This window comes from Idiotropiscis lumnitzeri, chromosome 11, assembly GCF_059441095.1.
Source record: "Idiotropiscis lumnitzeri isolate Australia: NSW breed Sydney's pygmy pipehorse chromosome 11, RoL_Ilum_1.0, whole genome shotgun sequence".
Classification (NCBI taxonomy): domain Eukaryota; kingdom Metazoa; phylum Chordata; class Actinopteri; order Syngnathiformes; family Syngnathidae; genus Idiotropiscis; species Idiotropiscis lumnitzeri.
Genome location: NC_142401.1, coordinates 21319916 through 21338821, shown reverse-complemented (window position 1 = coordinate 21338821; position 18906 = coordinate 21319916). Strand labels below are relative to the sequence as shown.

The 18906-nt window shown below is 44.5% G+C and overlaps 1 protein-coding gene and 1 pseudogene across 4 annotated transcripts in view; one reads left to right on the top strand and one right to left on the bottom strand.

The window, feature by feature from the left end:
• Positions 1-18906, bottom strand: part of mtmr14 (myotubularin related protein 14) — a 141260-nt gene that overhangs the window by 17312 nt on the left and 105042 nt on the right. The window lies entirely within an intron of this gene.
• Positions 10542-17925, top strand: LOC148328349 (uncharacterized; annotated as a pseudogene).

Below are 18906 nucleotides of genomic sequence, written 5' to 3'. Positions count from 1 at the left end.
ATATATATATATATATATATATATATATATATATATACACAATACACACACACACACACCCAGGACTCAACAGGAAGTACAGCTGTTGTGAAATGTAAATAAAATTGTATTGTATTGTTTGTTTGTCATGATGCAAATTTATCTCCTCTTAGAATCTGAATCAGAATGCCCTTTATTGTCACTGTACTCAGCATCCACAGCTCTCTCCTCTAGTAAGCATAATTTGATCTACACATTCGAAATGTGGTATGCACCTGGAATAGAAAAAAAAATAATTTAAAAATTAGGGGGAACCTATTTTTTTTAGCACAGTAAATGTGTATATTCGAATAACCTAAGTCCGGTTATTTTTTTTTTGTCTTGTGTTGCCATTAAGGGCTTGTGGCAAATAGCTCATGTCGTTTTACTTTGAGTACTATCCATCCATCCATCTTCTGTACCGCTTCTCCTCACTAGGGTCGCGGGGGGTGCTGGAGCCTATCCCAGCTATCTTCGGGCAGTAGGCGGGGGACACCCTGAACTGATTGCCAGCCAATTGCAGGGCACACCGAGACGAACAACCATCCGCGCTCACACTCATACCTAGGGGCAATTTAGGGTGTTCAATCAGCCTGCCATGCATGTTTTTGGAATGTGGGAGGAAACTGGAGTACCCGGAGGAAACCCACGCAAGCACGGGGAGAACATGCAAACTCCACACAGGATGGCTGGAACCACGCCTGATGCTGTCTCTCACTGTGAGGCCATTGTGCGAACCAGTCGGCCACCATGCCGCCCACTTTGAGTACTAAGATCTCCTAATTCATAAACGCAACACTCTGTACGTGTTCGCGACTCGCGAGGGACCAGGAGGTAGCACATGCACTCTTGCTGTTTGATGTCTACTGAGGCTATACTGAAACTGTGTTTTGGTTTTGAATAAACACAAGTTTGCTGACTAATTACCACCATAATCCACACTAGACCCAACAATATGTTACCACACCACAACAGGACATCGCATGTGGAGTTCCATCAGATGCACACCGTGACCTGTGTGTGCTAACTATCGCATCTTCCAGAAACTGCCCCTGTCATAAATGAAACCAGGCATCAGCCGCAATGTGCTTCCTTTTCAGATGCTGGTTCATCACTGCTGTGACGCTATGAAACGGAGGTTTACATCGTATTTAACAACTGTGAGAAATAAACCCAGACTTTCAGAATCTGTTGCTAATGCTAACATGGGACTAACTAAATTATGGTACCCACAATGCTTCTGTTTTACAACAGAGATGACCCAGATTACGACGATTGCAGACAGTCATGCAGCCAGTGGGAGAAGCGGAAGACGAGGCATTTTCGAGAGAAAAACAGCGCCAAAAATTTAAATATATAAACGACGCATCGACTATTACAATAAATTGTCAACGATTTTGATCATCGACGTGTTTAGTTGACTAATCTTGGCAGCCCTACTGCACACAGGTATTTTCTTCCCTGTGAAGACAAGGAAAGACAACATTAATGTCCCACTCGAGGCCAGCTACTTCCAGATCTGATACAATGCAACTTTCTACAAGCTTTTCCTGGCCCATAGTGTGTAAGAGAATTTTAGTTCCTCTTCCTGAGACATTCATCTTATTCATCAGAATTGACATACAAAAAGAGCTAGAACTGCCTTTGTCGAAAAAGGCATAGGTTTCACAATTTGTTGACCCATTTTAGACTTGACCAAAACTGGCATTATGGAGAGCTTTCAGTCATGGTTAGTTTGTTCCGCCACCAAATAGTTGGTCACTGGTATGTTTGTATCTTCTAAATTTGATTGAATGTTAAACAATAAACACAACAACACAATTAAACTTTATTTATATAGCGCATTCTTGGTCTAGAATGAATATGAAGAATGCTAGGGAGAGTAGCTCCACGTTTTGCATGACTGTCATCTCTGTGTCTTTCAAAAATGTGATATTTTCTTTATTCTCTCTCTTTCCCAATAGAGGACATAATTCCAATGCTTGTTGACCCTTGCAGTATAGGCAAATTGCATTGTCTAGTAAGTCTTGTTACTTTTTGTTCTTTTCGTCAACCGTTGCCAATGTAGTTGCAAAATTGATTTCTTATGTGACACTGATGGTTACTTTTGCTGCTGACTTTGTGATTGTTTTATGGGTGTCCTGAATGTCCTCCATTTGTCTCTCAACTTGTTTGGCAACTTCTTTATTACCATTAGCATGTTTGCAGGCATGTTACGCTTAGACATATACTGTATGTCATCCATTGCGGTACAACACCCTCTTAGGAAGAGACTCTATGCTTGGAGTCTGTCTTAACTACAGGCCATGAGAGTGAGAGAGAGTTGTCCAGATAAGATGAAACAATATTTTGCTCATTCCCAAAATGTTCTTCCAACAAAGCCTTTGCCTTTTGATATCCTCTATCTATACGGATTTGTTGGCAGCTTCGAACAAGTGCTGGAGGTTCTATTCTTGTGTACTGTGCTCTGTGAAAGTGCAGACAGTCCCCCGCATCTGTCTTCTCTTCCACTCTGTGTTCAAAGTATCACATAAAGGCATGAGACTGAAGAGGATCTTCATCAAACAACCGTATCTCTTTTTGGGCAACTGAAAGAGACTTTGTTGTGCCAGTAGAGCAGATATTTCATTTTGTTTTACCATGATGGATACCATATTGTGTCACCAATGACTGGCACATGAGGATGTGGACTGACTGCAAACAGATCACGGAATATTATTTGCTGTAGTAGCCATCATGTGCTCAGGCAACCTTTGATGACATACTTGATGACATACATATTTGAGATCCATCAACTGTTTACCTTTTATTGAACTTTGTCAGATGAGACTTTAATTGTCATAATGACCTTGGCCACAAGGGACAAATGAATCAGCCTCAGCATTACAGGAATTATCCAGCCAAGAAGGACCATTTTTTACGAATGAGCTCAGTTTTATATTTTTGATCAGAAAACTGAATTCAGTTATTTTCTTTTTTATTCATTCATTTTGATCAAATTAAGAAATAAGAGACACCTTGAAAAAATCCTGACACGGCCCCTGTCTGAGTGAATTATAACACAATACAATTTCATTTATATAGCGCATTTTGCAACAGCTGGAGCTGTAACAAAGCACTTTCCATATGCCGTCATATAAATTACCAGGTAATTAGAACACAAATTAAAAGACATAAACACATTTACAATAGATGGACTCCAACACGCCTGCTACCCTTGTGAGAAGTGGCTCAAATAATTGATGGGTGGATTTAAGTAATACTTGTCTCGATCAACATCTGTGCATTCATTCACCAGGAAAACGATCCAGCATGGGTAATGGCCACAAACGTCACCGTTGGCATTATGGATTAAAGATAAAAATAAAGATGTCCTTTATTAGTCCCACAATGGGGAAATTTGAGGTGTTACAGCAGCAAAGATATAGATCACACAGAGTCGGCGGCGTAATGTAGCCGTTAGTGTATAACATTAGCAGCAGACATTCATAAAAAACATGCAAATATACACAGTATAAACGTATATAAGTGTTAGGAAACATTCCTAATGCCTGTCCATTATACAGAGGGGGAAACACTGTAATGATAAAAACTACTGAATGATTGAAAATAGTGCAATGATAAAAATATTGCAATGATACAAGTACTGTAATGGTAAGAGCACTGAAATGATAAAAAAGTAATGCAATGATAGAAAATACTGCAATGATAAAAGTACTGTAATGGTAAAAAGTACTGCAATGATCAAATTTACTGCAACGATAAAAGTACTGTAATAGTAAAAGTTCTGCAACGATAGAAAAATACCACAATGATAAAAGTACTGTAATAGTAAAAGTACTGCAATGATAGGAAATACTGCAATCATAAAAGTACTGCAGTGATAAAAGTACTGTAATAAGAATACTGTAATGGTAAACAAAATACATCATCGGTCAATATTTAAGTACACCATTGGCTGAAAGTACAGTAGTAGTGTATATTGCATCCTAGGACTGCACAATTGCACTAATGCCCTCCCGTTTGTAGGCCTGACCCAATGTTCTTGTTAAAAAGTCTGACAGCAGTCGGCAGGAAGGAGCGGCGAAATCTCTCTTTGGTACAGCGAGGGTGTAACAGTCTATCACTGAAGGAGCTGTGGAGAGTTCTCAGAGTGTTATTGAGTGGGTGTGCTGGGTTGTCCAGCATTGATGACAGTTTTGCCGTCATCCTCCTGCCCCCTACGGAGTCCACAGAGTCCAGGGAGCAGCCCAGGACAGAGCTGGCCCTCCTCACTAGTTTGTCCAGTCTCTTTTTGTCCCGGCCTGAGATGCCTCCTGCCCAGGAGACCACTCCATAGAAAATGACTGATGAAACCACCGAGTCATAGAGGTTCCTGAGGAGTGTTCCCCGAACTTCCTGAGTAGGAAGAGTCTGCTCTGACCTTTCCTATAGAGAGCGTCTGTGTTGTCGCTCCAGTCCAGTTTATTGTTCAGATGAACACCCAGGTACTTGTAAGTTGAGACCCTCTCAACGTCTGTTCCCTGGATATTCACTGGTGCAGGTGGAGAGTGCCGACGCTTGCGGAAATCCACCACCAGCTCTTTGGATTTCCCAGCGTTGATTTGGAGGCGGTTCTGCTGACACCAGTCCACGACACCCTGCGTAACCCCTCTGTACTCCCGATCGTCACCGTCAGTGATGAGGCCGACAATCACAGAGTCATCAGAGAACTTCTGCAGGTGACAGGTTGTGGAATTGTATTTGTAGTCCGAGGTGTAGAGGGTGAACAGGAAGGGAGCCAGAACAGTTCCCTGCGGCGCTCCCGTGCTGCAGAGGAGCACGTCAGACACACAGTCCTGTGTTCTCATGTACTGTGGCCGGTTTGTGAGGTAGTCGTGGATTCATGTGATGAGGTGGTGGGCCAGTCCCGCCTGCTCCAGCTTGTCTCCCAATAAGGCAGGCTGTGAAAGTGTCGAGCAGGTAGATGATGGCATCATCCACACTGATGCCAGGCTGGTATGCGAACTGGAGTGGGTCCATTGAGGAGCTGACCAGGGGGCGCAGATGGACGAGGACCAGTCTCTCCAGGGTCTTCATCAGATGAGACGTCAGCGCCACTGGTCTGAAGTTGTTGAGCTCCCTCGGATGGGGTGTCTTTGGAACTGGAACCAGGCAGGATGTTTTCCACAGCTGGGGGACTCTGCCCAGCTTCAGGCTCAGGTTGAACATGTGCTGGACGATTCCACACAGCTGGTCTGCGCAGGATTTGAGGAGCTGGGAGCTAATCCCATCTGGGCCTGCTGCCTTCCTCGCCTTCATCTTCCTCAGCTGGTTCTTCACCTTTGATGTTGTGAGGAACAAGGCTGAGCAGGAGGAAGTGGTGGTTGTCTGATGAGGCTGTGAACTGTAGCCTGTGGAGAAAGAGAGAGGGGAGAGAAGAGAGGAGAGAGAGGGGGAGAGAGGGTCTCGTTCGCAGTGGCAGGAGAGGTTGGTGGGGGTTGCAGCAGGGGAGCCTGAGCGGGGGCAGGCATTTGATCAAACCTATTGAAAAATAGGTTCAACTCAGTTGCCCACTGAAGCTGTGCGTGTCACAGCTGGCTGCCTGTGGACCAGAGGTGTGTACACAGGCAGGAGAGTAACCAAGTTGTGGTCAGCTTTGCCCAGTGAGGGGAGGGGCAGTGATGTGTACGCCTCCTTGGTGTTGGCATAGAAAAGGTCCAATATTTTATTGTCTCTGGTGTGGCAGGTTACATATTGTGTGAATGAAGGCAGAGAGGAGGAAGGAGAAGCATGATTGAAGTCACCAGAGATAAGGAGCAGGGCATTTGGGTGCTGTGTTTGTAGCCTGCTCACAGCTGCAGTCAGTACGTCACAGGCTGTCTCACTGTTAGCAGAGGGTGGCACGTACGCCGCCACCGCGATCACATGACTGAACTCTCGCGGTAAATAGAACGGACGCATGCTAACAGCTATCAGCTCAATGTCCCGACTGCAAAGTTGATCCATAACAGTTATGTGCCCAGGGTCACACCATCTATCATATATCATATAACAAACACAGCCAGCCCTCCTCCTTTCCTCTTACCACTCTCCAGTGTCCTGTCCGTGCGTAGTATTTGGAAGCCGTCCAATTCCACGACGGTGTCCGGCGTTAGCTCTGTTATCCATGACTCCGCGAACACCAGCAAGCTCGTCTCCCGGACAATCCTCTCGTGCCGGGTTAGCGCTGTTAGCTCGTCCGTTTTATTGGGGAGGGATCTAACATTCCCCATAATAACGGACGGGAGGACGGGCTGGTATCGTCTCCTCCTTGTCTGGCGTTTAGCCCCCGCACGACTTCCGCCTCAGCTCGCGGGGGATATCGGGTCTCGCTCCGGGAGCCGACGCGGGGTTAGCACGGAGTGCTAACAGCTGATCTATTGAGTACACGATCAATCCGTAGCTCCGAGTTTCGTCTCCGGACACGATCGCGCAAAAAACAGCGCCCAACAGCAGTAAAACCACCGCAAGTTGTATGTCCATTGCTGCGATGAGGTAAAATAAAATAAAACAGGGTAAAGGGAAAAAACACATGAAAAAGGCTCAATAGTGAGCCACGCTGCTGTAAACAGGCAGCCACTTGCGCGGCGCCGGAACTTTAAAAAAACTGATTAAACTGTACTTGTAGTCTTTGGCAACTAAATATCTTATGTACGTCCTTAGAGTGTTTTGTGGGCTTGTGTGGTCTTGTCAGAAAGTTGATGGCAACGGTGCTTTATTTTACCTGCTTACGGCTCACGATCGCTGGCCCCTACACTGACTGTTTTCACAACCGGCGTAGCTATTCACCTTCCAGCCAGGTAGGCTTGTCTACTCACGGCAGTACCAGATGTAGCTGAGTCACTTCCTGCCGGAGCCAACGGAGGTATGGCTTTTGGCAGACGAAATTCCTCAGGGGATACTTTGGGGATAGGGGCAAAAGTGGACATGGAGGAAACAGGGCTCCAGAGGAGGAATAAGGAACAGGCTGAGGAGGAGAGGCAGCTGGCTACCTTTACCTGCAATGACGCTGTCAAACGCTGCAGAATAAGACCGATTTACTACACACCCTTGTCAGATGTGATCTGGATTACAAACAAACTGGTCTGTTCTGTTTCACAGAAATATGGGTATCCGAGGACGTAGACCTCCAGCTTATTCGCTCTGACAGGGACTCAGCGAAAACATGGAAGTCTATTGCACAAAAATAAACACAAAACCAAACTTTCCCGTATTGTAAATCAAACTAGCAAAACAATTGGTTCACCCCAAACCCCTGTGTCAGTAATGTACAGCTGGTCAGCGATGAGGAAAGCTATCCTGATCACTGAGGACCGCTCACACCCATTCCACCACTCCATGCTATTGCTATCAGGTAGACAATATAAAGTACCACTGGCCCATAAGAACATTTATAAAAGGTCTTTCGTTCCCTCTGCGATAACGGCTCTGAACAACAGAAAATAGCTTTGCAGCCTGTTGCTGTTTGTAGATGTTTTTATATGTGCACTATTGATATTTGTTTTTATGATGTGTATGCACCTGTTGGAACTCAGTTAAAGAGGAATATCTGACACTTTTTGGAGCAGAAAATAAAGCTCCACCCATCTATCTACCCATCTATCTAGATAAATGTCTAAAATATAACCAGTCAGGGCTCGTGAGTGCATTCATGCGCTTGTCCGCTTCAGCCTGTGTAAATGGAGATTAGGACGGTATTTTTGATTTTATGGAGGTGATCACATGAACTCACGTTTGATGTAAATAAATCTAAACTATTGTGCAGAAAGGTACTATATTTTCACAGGTAGAAGTGGACAAGAGTAGTAATGTGCATTTGCATTTTTGTGGAGATCGGCCACCGTTTTAGACAACAGAACCGACAAAGAGAGCAATAGTTTCACGTTTGTCTCCCTGCTGTGACATCGACAGCCTCCATACCATCTGGACTTTTTTCCAGCTGTTGCCTTTCCAACTGCTTCCTGAGGCTCTCCTGACATTCATTCTAGCCTGTGTAGTTGCTACTTCCAATTCAAGCTAAAATCTCTTTTCGCAACTCAAGCTCTTGTTTTCTTTTCATCAATTTCTGACGAGTGAGAAGAGCAACCTAATCAGTGTCTGCTTTCAGACGAGATGAGGCGATAGAGGAATTTAACTCATTCAATCCATTAGATGTATATTTACATTTTCAAAATTGTAGTCCCTGCCTCCCAAAGACGTATTTATATGTCATAGCCTTTTTTTTGGCGTCATAGCTCCATGTTTTTATCTTTAGAACACAATATTCTGCAGGCCTTACAAAATCAGTCAAAAAACAGAAACCCCCCCCCCCCGCTGTGATTGAGTCGTTTCCTATCGTGAAAACGGCTGGGAATAAATTAGTTAAAGTTGTTGAAGTTCCACGTTTTGATCCACGTTTTCGGCTTCCAACATTTGAGATACGATCAGAAGGTTGGACATCGTACTGCACTTCACATAAGACATGATCCTCAGATCTGTTTTTGGAGGCAAGGCATTCTGTTCCATGTTCTGAAGTTTGCAATCAAGTAATGGCTCATCTCTGCCTCTGTTTACATGTGACGTGATCTTTTCTGATACGCCAATTACAGCTCCACCCTGTCAATCTGATCAGCCGTGTGACACACGGAGACCGATGGAAACATTTCGTGATTTATCAAGATGGAGTTCATTCTATTTAGCTCACTATTACTAACTATTTACCTTAGCATTCACAATTAAGTTATCATTTTTATTAAAGCAGCATCCTGATAAAAACAAGTTAGCAGTACTTTAAAACAAGTTCTCACATTGCACACGAGCTCTGGTAACATCTGTCATTTTAAAGTGCGTACATGACAACGTCACTATGCATTTACATCAAGACAGAGCATGTGCAGACTGGACACAACCAGGCTAATCCCATTGAACTGTTGACATGACGCACATCCCGGATTGGCAAAAGGTATATAGCACCCCTACGAATCAGAATAAAATTCCATTTGGATTTGACCTTTTTAATTTCGATTGAGGTTTCTATAAGGGTATAGTTTCATTCCATTTTGTCATTCGGATCTTTTCCAATCGGAATAAATGGCTCCATGTAAACGCGGCTAGTGTTTTGTTATTTTAACTGGAGATTGCTTCGTTTGCTCGCGATACTGACCAGTGTCTTTGTGACCATGTATTAAAGATACGCGCCACCTTGTGGCGGAACCTCTAAATTAGCATACATCGGTCTTCCAAACATACGTTTTATGTGGTTGCATATCGATTTATGATTTTATGAATCGATATCGGGTGATGGAAAGGAAAATCAATTAAAATTTAAATAAATTGTTTAACCCAGCTCTAGTTATATCAGCGTAATACTATTATTGGAAAATGCACTATTTTCTTCTCGTTATTATTTTTTCTGCTATTTGTTCAAATTGATGAAAAGCATATATATGCGTGCTGATCTGTTTGTCACTGTTAAAAAAGGAGTTGAGCATCTCAGTTACGGTTGGGAAGGGAGACCTATATTTGATGTGCTAACGTCACTTTCGGCGCGACATCTGATCCTCCGCTTTCATCCACCGGGCGAGTAAACGCAACTATGGTTTCGTGCACCACCACATGCAACACTTGCACCATTCTCATGGAAAGACTCTCCCTGCTAGAGGGACGTGTCCGCCAGCTAGAGCAGAGAAATGTGGTAAGCGTAAATGTGGCGGACACGACTGTTAGCACGGGTTGTAGCCAACCTGCTAGTCCGGTTAGCATTGGCCGTAAACGGCTTGCTAATCGCGGTGAGCCTGTTAAGACACATAGCAGTTCCATTCCACCTCGGTCTCATGGCTCCCGCACTTTAGTGATAGGTGACTCCATTACCCGCAACATTAAGCTTGAAAATCCAGCCACAGTAATGTGTATTCCTGGGGCCAGAGCACCCGACATAGAAGCTAATCTTATGGAGCTAGCGCGCAAGACACCTATACACCAGCGCAGTGCAAACAACGCTAGCTATTCAGATATAGTGATACACATTGGCTCCAATGACACTAGGATGAAGCAATCAGAGATTACAAAGAAAAACATAGCAAGGACTTGTGATCTCGCCAGAAAGATGAGTCGGTATCGAGTAATTGTCTCTGGCCCCTTGCCTGCGAGAGGCAATGATGAGAGGTTTAGTAGATTATTCTCGCTAGATCGGTGGCTGGCTAGTTTTTGTAGTGAGCAGGGACTGCAGTTTATAGATAACTGGCCTTCTTTCTGGGGCCGACCCGACCTGCTGAGGATGGACGGCCTTCACCCTAACTGGGAAGGCGCCATCACTCTTTCTAGAAACATAGATTATTGTTTGAGCCTTCCAGGACTATTCATATTAGAGCAGGTCGGGTTGCAGGCGAATAGTGAGCCTGTAAGGAAGGGTATGGAGTCTGTAAGGATAGAGCTAACTAGCGCTATGCTAGACTTAGACAACACACATAGCTTTTCTTCTCGATTAGAGCGCTTCACAACATACGCTGTTGCATCACATACTGATACAATTTCTACTGAGGTGGCAATACATGATGGGTTTAAGCATTCCTCCTCGGTCGGTTTTATCGACGACGAACCGTTCTCTCAAAATAATAGCACTCGAAAGCTGGTAAATAACTATCGGATTCCGACCGTCGGAAATTCTCGCCGCGTTTATAGTTGCTCGAGGTACAATCCGGGACCTAGGCAAGGCAATCTCCTTAATATTATGACCAGGAGTCCTGTTGCGCGGAATAACTTAGATAGGCCTATTTTACCGAAACTCGTTTTTTTATATATTAGATCGCTTTCATCGAAAGCCTTGTTAGTTAATGACCTTATTAGAGACCATAATCTTAACATGATTGGTCTTTGCGAAACCTGGTTAAAACCAAATCAGTTTTTACCGCTAAATGAGGCTTCGCCTCCAAACTTTGTGAGCTCGCATGTTGCGCGCCCTCAAAAGAAAGGCGGGGGTGTAGCCCTCATTTCCGAATCTAATCTAAAACTTAGTGTTCGTCCTAGCAATTCCTTTAAAACATTTGAAGTTCTCATTTTGCGATCCACAGCCGCGCTGCCGTTTTATCTTGCCGTTCTTTATCGTCCGCCTGGCTCTTACTCAGGCTTTTTAGATGAATTTTCTGAATTTGTAGCTGATTTAGTAACTCATGCGGATAATATACTTATCATGGGCGACTTCAACATTCATATGAATCTCCCGTCGGAACCACTTACCGTGGCGTTTCGGACAATAATTGATATGTTCGGTTTCACGCAAATAATAAATGAAGCAACGCATATAAATGAGATTTGGTGTTAACCCGAGGCTTAGCATCCTCAAAAATAATTGTATTACCATATACCAGTGCTATATCTGACCATTACTTTATCAAATTTGAAGTCTTGGCTCATTGTCATCGTTCTGACCATAATCAAAGCCATAGCAGCCGCAACATTAGCTCCTCAACCACCGCTGCGCTCTCTGAGCTACTCCCTTTAGCAACTGCTTCGTTTCCTAATTATATTGACACGATTGATGACCTCACAAACAACTTTAATGTCGCTTTGTTAAATGCGCTTGACTCCGTCGCACCTTTAAAAACTAAAACTCGTCCAAAGAGGCTTACTCCGTGGTCTACAGAGGAAACGCGCATACTGAAACGGTCTTGCAGGAAGCTTGAGTGCAAATGGCGTGCGACCAAACTTGAGGTCTTCCGTCAGGCATGGTGCGATAGTTTACTAATATACAAAGAAGCGCTTGATCTAGCCAAAACTAATTATTATTCTAGATTAATTGTCTTACATAAAAACAACCCTAAATATTTATTTGATACCGTAGCAATGCTAACGCAACAGCAACCAACCTCGGATAGCTCTTCCTATTCAGCTCACGATTTTATGCAATTCTTTACTCAGAAGATTGAGTGTATTCGTGATGAGATTAAAGACACTGTTCTTAAAATTCCGTTGAATTCCGCGATAAATGGTGTTAATAGGGACATTAGGGCTGAAAACTGTCCGATAACCTTATGTCAATTTAAAAAAATATCTCTTGAAAGCCTAACAAAATTGGTTAGTGTGGCAAAACCGACAACTTGTGTGCTCGATCCGCTTCCTGGCAAACTAATTAAAGAACTGTTTACGACCCTAGGACCGTCTGTTTTAAATATAATTAATCTATCGCTTACCACGCGCATAGTACCAGCAGCTTTTAGGACCGCCGTTATCCGACCGTTAGTTAAGCAACCAAACCTTGACCCAGAGAGTCTCAACAACTATAGGCCGGTTTCAAATCTTCCGTTTATTGCAAAAATTCTTGAAAAAGTCGTAGCGCAACAATTTAATGAATATATGACTGCTAATAATCAATTTGAACCTTTCCAATCGGGTTTTAGAGCCGACCACTCTACTGAGACGGCCCTTGCTAAAGTTACTAATGATCTTCTCATAGCTATGGACGCCGACACCTCATCAATATTACTCTTACTCGATCTTAGTGCCGCTTTTGATACCGTTGATCATAACATATTATATTAAAACGCCTTGAAACGTGTGTTGGCATTTCAGGTTCAGCGCTTTCTTGGTTTAATTCGTATCTGTCGGCACCGTGTAATTCATGGCAATGCGACTTCGGATCTTTGTAAAATCACATGTGGAGTTCCGCAGGGATCGGTACTTGGACCTCTATTGTTTAGCATCTACATGCTACCGCTTCGTGATATTATACGGAAATATAACATTAGTTTTCACTGTTATGCTGATGATACGCAGTTATACATGCCGTTAGATATAACGAATCCCCGCGACTGCTATGAATTAGAGGCATGCCTTGCCGAAATTAAACAATGGATGTCTTTCAATTTTTTGCGTCTTAACTCAGATAAAACCGAGATGCTCATCATTGGACCAGCGCGTCATCTGTACCTTTTCAAAGACACCACTCTGAGTATCAATAAATGTAATATTACCCAAAAGGATTCAACAAAAAATCTCGGTGTTATATTTGACGCAACTATGTCATTTCAAATGCACATTAAAAATATTATTCGTACTGCGTTTTTTCATCTGCGTAACATTGCTAAAATTCGCCCAATTCTATCAATGTGTGACGCGGAAATCTTAATCCATGCGTTTGTTACGTCTCGCCTCGACTATTGTAACGTTTTGCTCTCGGGTCTCCCCATGTCTAGTATTAGAAGTCTGCAGTTAGTTCAAAATGCAGCAGCTAGACTCTGAACTAAGACGAGAAAGTCTGATCATATTACCCCGATATTAGCCAATTTGCATTGGCTTCCGGTCCACTTGTGATGTGATTTTAAAGTTCTGCTACTTACTTTTAAAATATGGCACGGCTTAGCACCTTCCTATCTTGTTGACCTCGTGGTACCATATGTTCCGTCCCGGAATCTTCGCTCACAAAATGCTGGTCTTTTAGTGATCCCGCGAGCCAAAAAGAAGTCTGCAGGTTCTAGAGCGTTCTCTATTCGGGCACCAATGCTTTGGAATGCACTACCCTCAGATATTAGAGGTGCCAAATGTTCAAAACACTATTAAAGACGCATTTATACTCTTGTGCATTTAGCTGAAATATATGTTGGCCTGTTTACTGCCGCTTTTTTTTTCTCTTTTCTTTTCTTTTCTGCCCCCTTTTCCCCCGGCTGGGGGATAAGGTGACGGTGACCCACTAGGAAGTTTAAGGCATTGACCAACTGGGCATGCACCTGTTCCAGTGATGTCGTCTTCCTGCAGCGCAACATTTGATAAATGTATTTATATACTTTAGCATCTAATTGAATTATTTGTTGGCCTGTTTACTGCCGCTTCTTCTCTTTTCTGCCCCATCTTCCCCTGCTTGGGAATTAGGTGATGGGGACATGCTTTGAAGATTACGGCACTGACGAACCGGGAAAGGACCTGCTCTGCCGAAGTCGTCTTCATGCAGCGCCTCTTCTGATTTCCTTATATTTCAGCACTTCGTTGAACTACTTGTTGGCCTGTTTACTATTTCTGTTCTTTCTTTTCTGTTCCCAATTCCCCGACTTGGGAATTAGGTGATGGTGATTCACTTGGAAGTGGCTGTTCTGAATTTACACCAACTGATCGGTACAAGATCGAAGGCTCATCCTCGGATATGCTGCCATGGATATTACGGCCCTGGATGAGGACCCACTCCACTGAAGTCATCTTCCTGCAGCACTTCATTCAATTAACTCTCACATTATCTCATCTATTATTGCATAGCATCATTGTATGTGTCAAATGTTGCCCAGTTGGCATCCATTGCAGCCTGGTCATCCTGGAAGGGGGATTCCCCCATCTGTGGTCCCTTCTCAAGGTTTCTCACTTTTCCCCTAATGAGGTTTTTTGAGTTTTTCCTTGCCTTCCTGGGGGTTAAGATCGGGGATGTCGATTGTGGTTATGTAAAGCCCTTTGAGACTGTCTGTGATTAAGGGCTATACAAATAAAATTGACTTGAGTTGACTTGACTTGATAGTTAGCACTGGGACATATGAGCAGTTCGGTCATTTCTTCAATTCTGGTACCTGTATTTTACAGACCTGGAACCAACGGACTCTGGATTTAATGGAAAGAAAGCAGTGCCCCAATGACTCAAAACAGCCCTTTGTTTAGTAGTCATCAAAGTGTGTTGGTTCTAGAATTGTTGTTTATTGGCGCTGTGGCATAATCAAGAGAGACTGGTGCACACATTTCTGGATTGTGCCGCTGTTGTCACAGACAGACAGTACAGACTGGAGTGAGATAAAAGGCATGCATACGTGGTGGCCATGTTGGTCGTGTCGATGTTCTCATCAATGGCAATGCATGGACATACATGGCTGGCATTTTAGCAGGGGCAACAGTCCCAGAAAAAGATCACGGAAAGCAAGGACATTGACACTGACATTAGATTATAATTGCAGGCACGCAGCTCAAAATAAGCGTACCGCATCTATGGCAGTTTATTAATGGACTGAGCTCATGTAGTAGGTGTACATGTCTGTTCATGCTATTTTTTTTATTTTTGGTAGCGTGCCAACATCACGGCTCATGAGAGGAAAAACTGCTGTGGGTAACATTGGCTAGTATACTGTGTTGCATGTATACAGCATATCACGTGCATGTTCTTGAGGGTGGTGCTTTGCCAGGGATGCGAGCTGGGGAGAGAGGTGTAAAATGAGAACATTTAAATCTTGCTAACTGAATACCCCTCCTTTAATTACAAAGCACATGGAGCAAATGAAGACTGATTTGTTAGCACGGTGCGTCCATGAGTAGCACACCAATTCTAATAAGTCCTGTTGAGCAAAAAAGACGGTTTCGCCTGGGCATTAGTATTAGCGTTCTAGAGTGGTTTGGATCCAACTTGGCTGGCTGGACTTTTTGTGTTAGCCTAGGTTGTCCTGAACCCCGCTCTGCCCCTCTGTTATATGGTGTGCCACAAGGTTCTGTTTTGGGGCCCTTGTTGTTTTCATTTGTTGCACCTAGGTTCCATTCTGCGAAAACATTGAATTTCCTGACTTTGCTATGCGGTGTTTTGTTCCAGTGGCCCCTCTACATTCGACTCTGTTGACCTGGGCAATCTGGCATCTTATCTGAAGCCAACAGTCTCGGACTTGGGCTTTAAATTGGACAATTGTTTTAAATTGGACCGGAAAATCAGTGATTTTGTTAGATCCAGCTTTTTTCATCTTAGAAAGCTGCCTTGGGTGAAGCCCTTTCTTTCTGTGGTAGGGGGAGTGATGATCCCCAAGGAAAAGGATGCCTCGACCATCGACCAATTCCGACAGATCAATCTCTTGAATGTTGAAGGTAAGATCTTCTTTAGCATTGTGGCTCAGAGAATGACGACCTACCTAAAGCAAAACAACTTGATTGATACATCGGTACAAAAGGCCGGAATACCAGGCTTCTCAGGATGCTTAGAACACACTAGCATGATATGGCATCAAATCCAATCTGCAAAAAGAGAAGGAAAAGATCTACACGTCTTATTCCTGGACCTAGCCAACGTCTTTGGATCTGTCCCCCATTCTCTCATCTGGACAGCCTTTGACTTCTTCCGTGTACCGAGCAACATCACAAACCTGGTCAGAACCTACTTCCAGGACTTGCAGGTTTGTGTTACAACAGCAGAGTACACAACAGCTTGGCAACCACTGGAAGTGGGAATAATGGCAGGATGCACCATCTCCCCGCTGGCTTTCACCATGGCAATGGAAGTTATCATCCTAGCTTCCAGGTGGGTTGTAGGAGGGCAACGCCTGCAAAACGGACAACTGCTGCCCCCTATTCGTGCCTACATGGATGACATGACCACCCTAACCTCAACCATCCCATGTACCAGACGTCTGTTGGAAAAACTTCACAACAACATAACGTGGGCACGGATGAAACTTAAACCCAGCAAATCCAGGAGCATATCCGTCGTCAAAGGAAAACTCGCGGTCCAGAGATTCTACATCAAAGAAGCACCCATTCCGTTGGTGTCAGAACAGCCAGTCAAAAGCTTGGGCCGATGGTATGATGCAAGCCTCAAAGACTCCGACCAAAGCGATCAACTGAGGGAGGCAACCATCAAAGGACTTGTCACCATAGACAAGACATCCCTCCCAGGCAAGTTGAAGTTGTGGTGTTTGCAGTTTGGATTGCTTGTGGCCTCTAACAATCTACGAAGTCCCCATCACTAAAGTCGAGAAACTGGAGAGGTCAGTCAGCTTCTACATCAAAAAGTGGCTTGGACTCCCATGGTGCCTGAGCAACATCGGATTATATGGACATGGTGCGCTGGAACTACCGGTCTCTGGCCTCACCGAACAATACAAATGTACCAAAGTGAGGCTAGACATGACCCTGTCAGAATCCCAAGACATAGCCATACGAATGTCTGCTCCCAAACTGGCAACAGGGAGGAAGTGGACCCCTTCTGAGGCTGTGCAGCAGGCTAAATCTGCTCTCAGGCATCGAGACATAGTAGGGCAGGTTCAGCAGGGGAGAGGCGGGTTTGGACTTGGGACAAGTAGACCAGCTTGGCACAAAGCAACACCCAATCAGAGAAGAAGACTGGTGGTTGATGAGGTCCGCCAGCAGGAGGAAGCAGACCGATGTGCAAGGGCAGTCTCATAGGCCAAACAGGGTCAGTGGACCACCTGGGAGAATCTGGAGCATCGCAAACTCACATGGAGGGATCTGTGGGGGATGGAAGGAAGCCGAATCAGCTTCATCATCAGAGCCACCTACGATGTTCTTCCAACACCCACGAACCTCAACCAATGGATTGGAGAAGATCCCTCATGTGCTCTCTGCCAAACTCCAGCATCATTGAGTCACATCCTCACTGGCTGCAAAACCAGCTTGTCTCAGGGCCGATACACCTGGAGGCACAATCAGGTCCTACGGCAACTGGCGATCATACTGGAGAAAAGGAGAACTACCAACAATGCCCTCCCTCCCCACTTGCCTGGACTCCCAAGCACAATCGCCTTTGTGAAAGCAGGACAACTTCCAGGGAGACCATCTGTAAGAGTGGAAACAACCCTCCTGGACACAGCCCGAGACTGGAAAATGAAAGTTGACCTGGATCAGAAACTCATCTTTCCACCGGACATCATTACAACTAATCTCAGGCCAGACCTGATCCTGTGGTCAACCTCACAGAAACTCCTGTACATCGTGGAACTAACAGTCCCATGGGAGTCTGCAGTGGATGAAGCCTATAATCGCAAAAGCCTGAAATACATGGACATCGCAGCAGAGGCAGAGCAGCGTGGTTGGCGTACACAGGTGCTCCCTGTGGAGGTCGGGTGTAGAGGATTTGTAGCCACATCAACAACAAGGCTCCTGAGAAGCATGGGGATCCGAGGCCAGGCCCAACGACAAGCTGTGAAATTGCTGTCGGAGGCTGCCTAACTGGAGCTCAGAGTAGGGAGCACATAACCCCAATTCTGGCCTATCTTCACTAACTCCCAGTGCATTTTAGAGTTGATTTTAAGATACTACGATTTGTATTCAAATCTTTATATGGCTTTGCCCCAGCATACCTCTCAGGTGTCCTCCACCCCTACACATCTGTCCGGTGCCTCAGGTCTGCAGAGCAGATGGTACTGGAGGTACCGAGGACTAAGCAGAGCCTCAGAGGGCATAAAGCCTTTTCGGATGCCGGTCCTTTTCGCAAGAATGACCTTCCATTAAATGCTAGGCAAGCCCTCATTGTCCATTTTTAAAACTCGTTTTGAGGACTCATTTTTATTCCTTGGCTTTCGACGCAACTTGAGATTGTTCATTGCTTTGTTCTTTTCTGGTGTCTACTGTGTATGTGTTAGTATCATTAATGTGGTGCTATGTATTATGTGTTAAATATTATTTGTAACTGATATGAAATGTGTTGTACAAATAGTTGTATTGTATTGTATTGGGCGGCACGTGGCCCGACTGGTTAGCACGATGGCCTCACAATACGGAGGTTGTGGGTTTGATTTTGGCTCCGGCTTTTCTGTGTGGAGTTTGCATGTTCTTCCCGTGCCTGCGTGGGTTTCCTCCGGTTTCCTCTCACATTCCAAAAAAACATGCATGGCAGGTTGCTTGGACACTCTAAATTGCCCCTAGGTATGAGTGTGAGCTATGTGTGCCCTGCGATTGGCTGGCAACCAATTCAGGGTGTACCACGCCCACTGCCCGAAGACAGCTTGGATAGGCTCCAGTACCCCCGCGACCCTAGTGAGGAGAAGCGGTCCAGATAATGGATGTATTGTATTGATGGTAGGGCGATAGTGTGTATGTGCAATAGTTGGTACAACTGATCCTATTTCAGATAGGAGCTCTGCAAAAATTCTAATTTCGACCAGAAAACAATAAATCATTCAGCTCTGTTTGGAACATAAATCAATTACA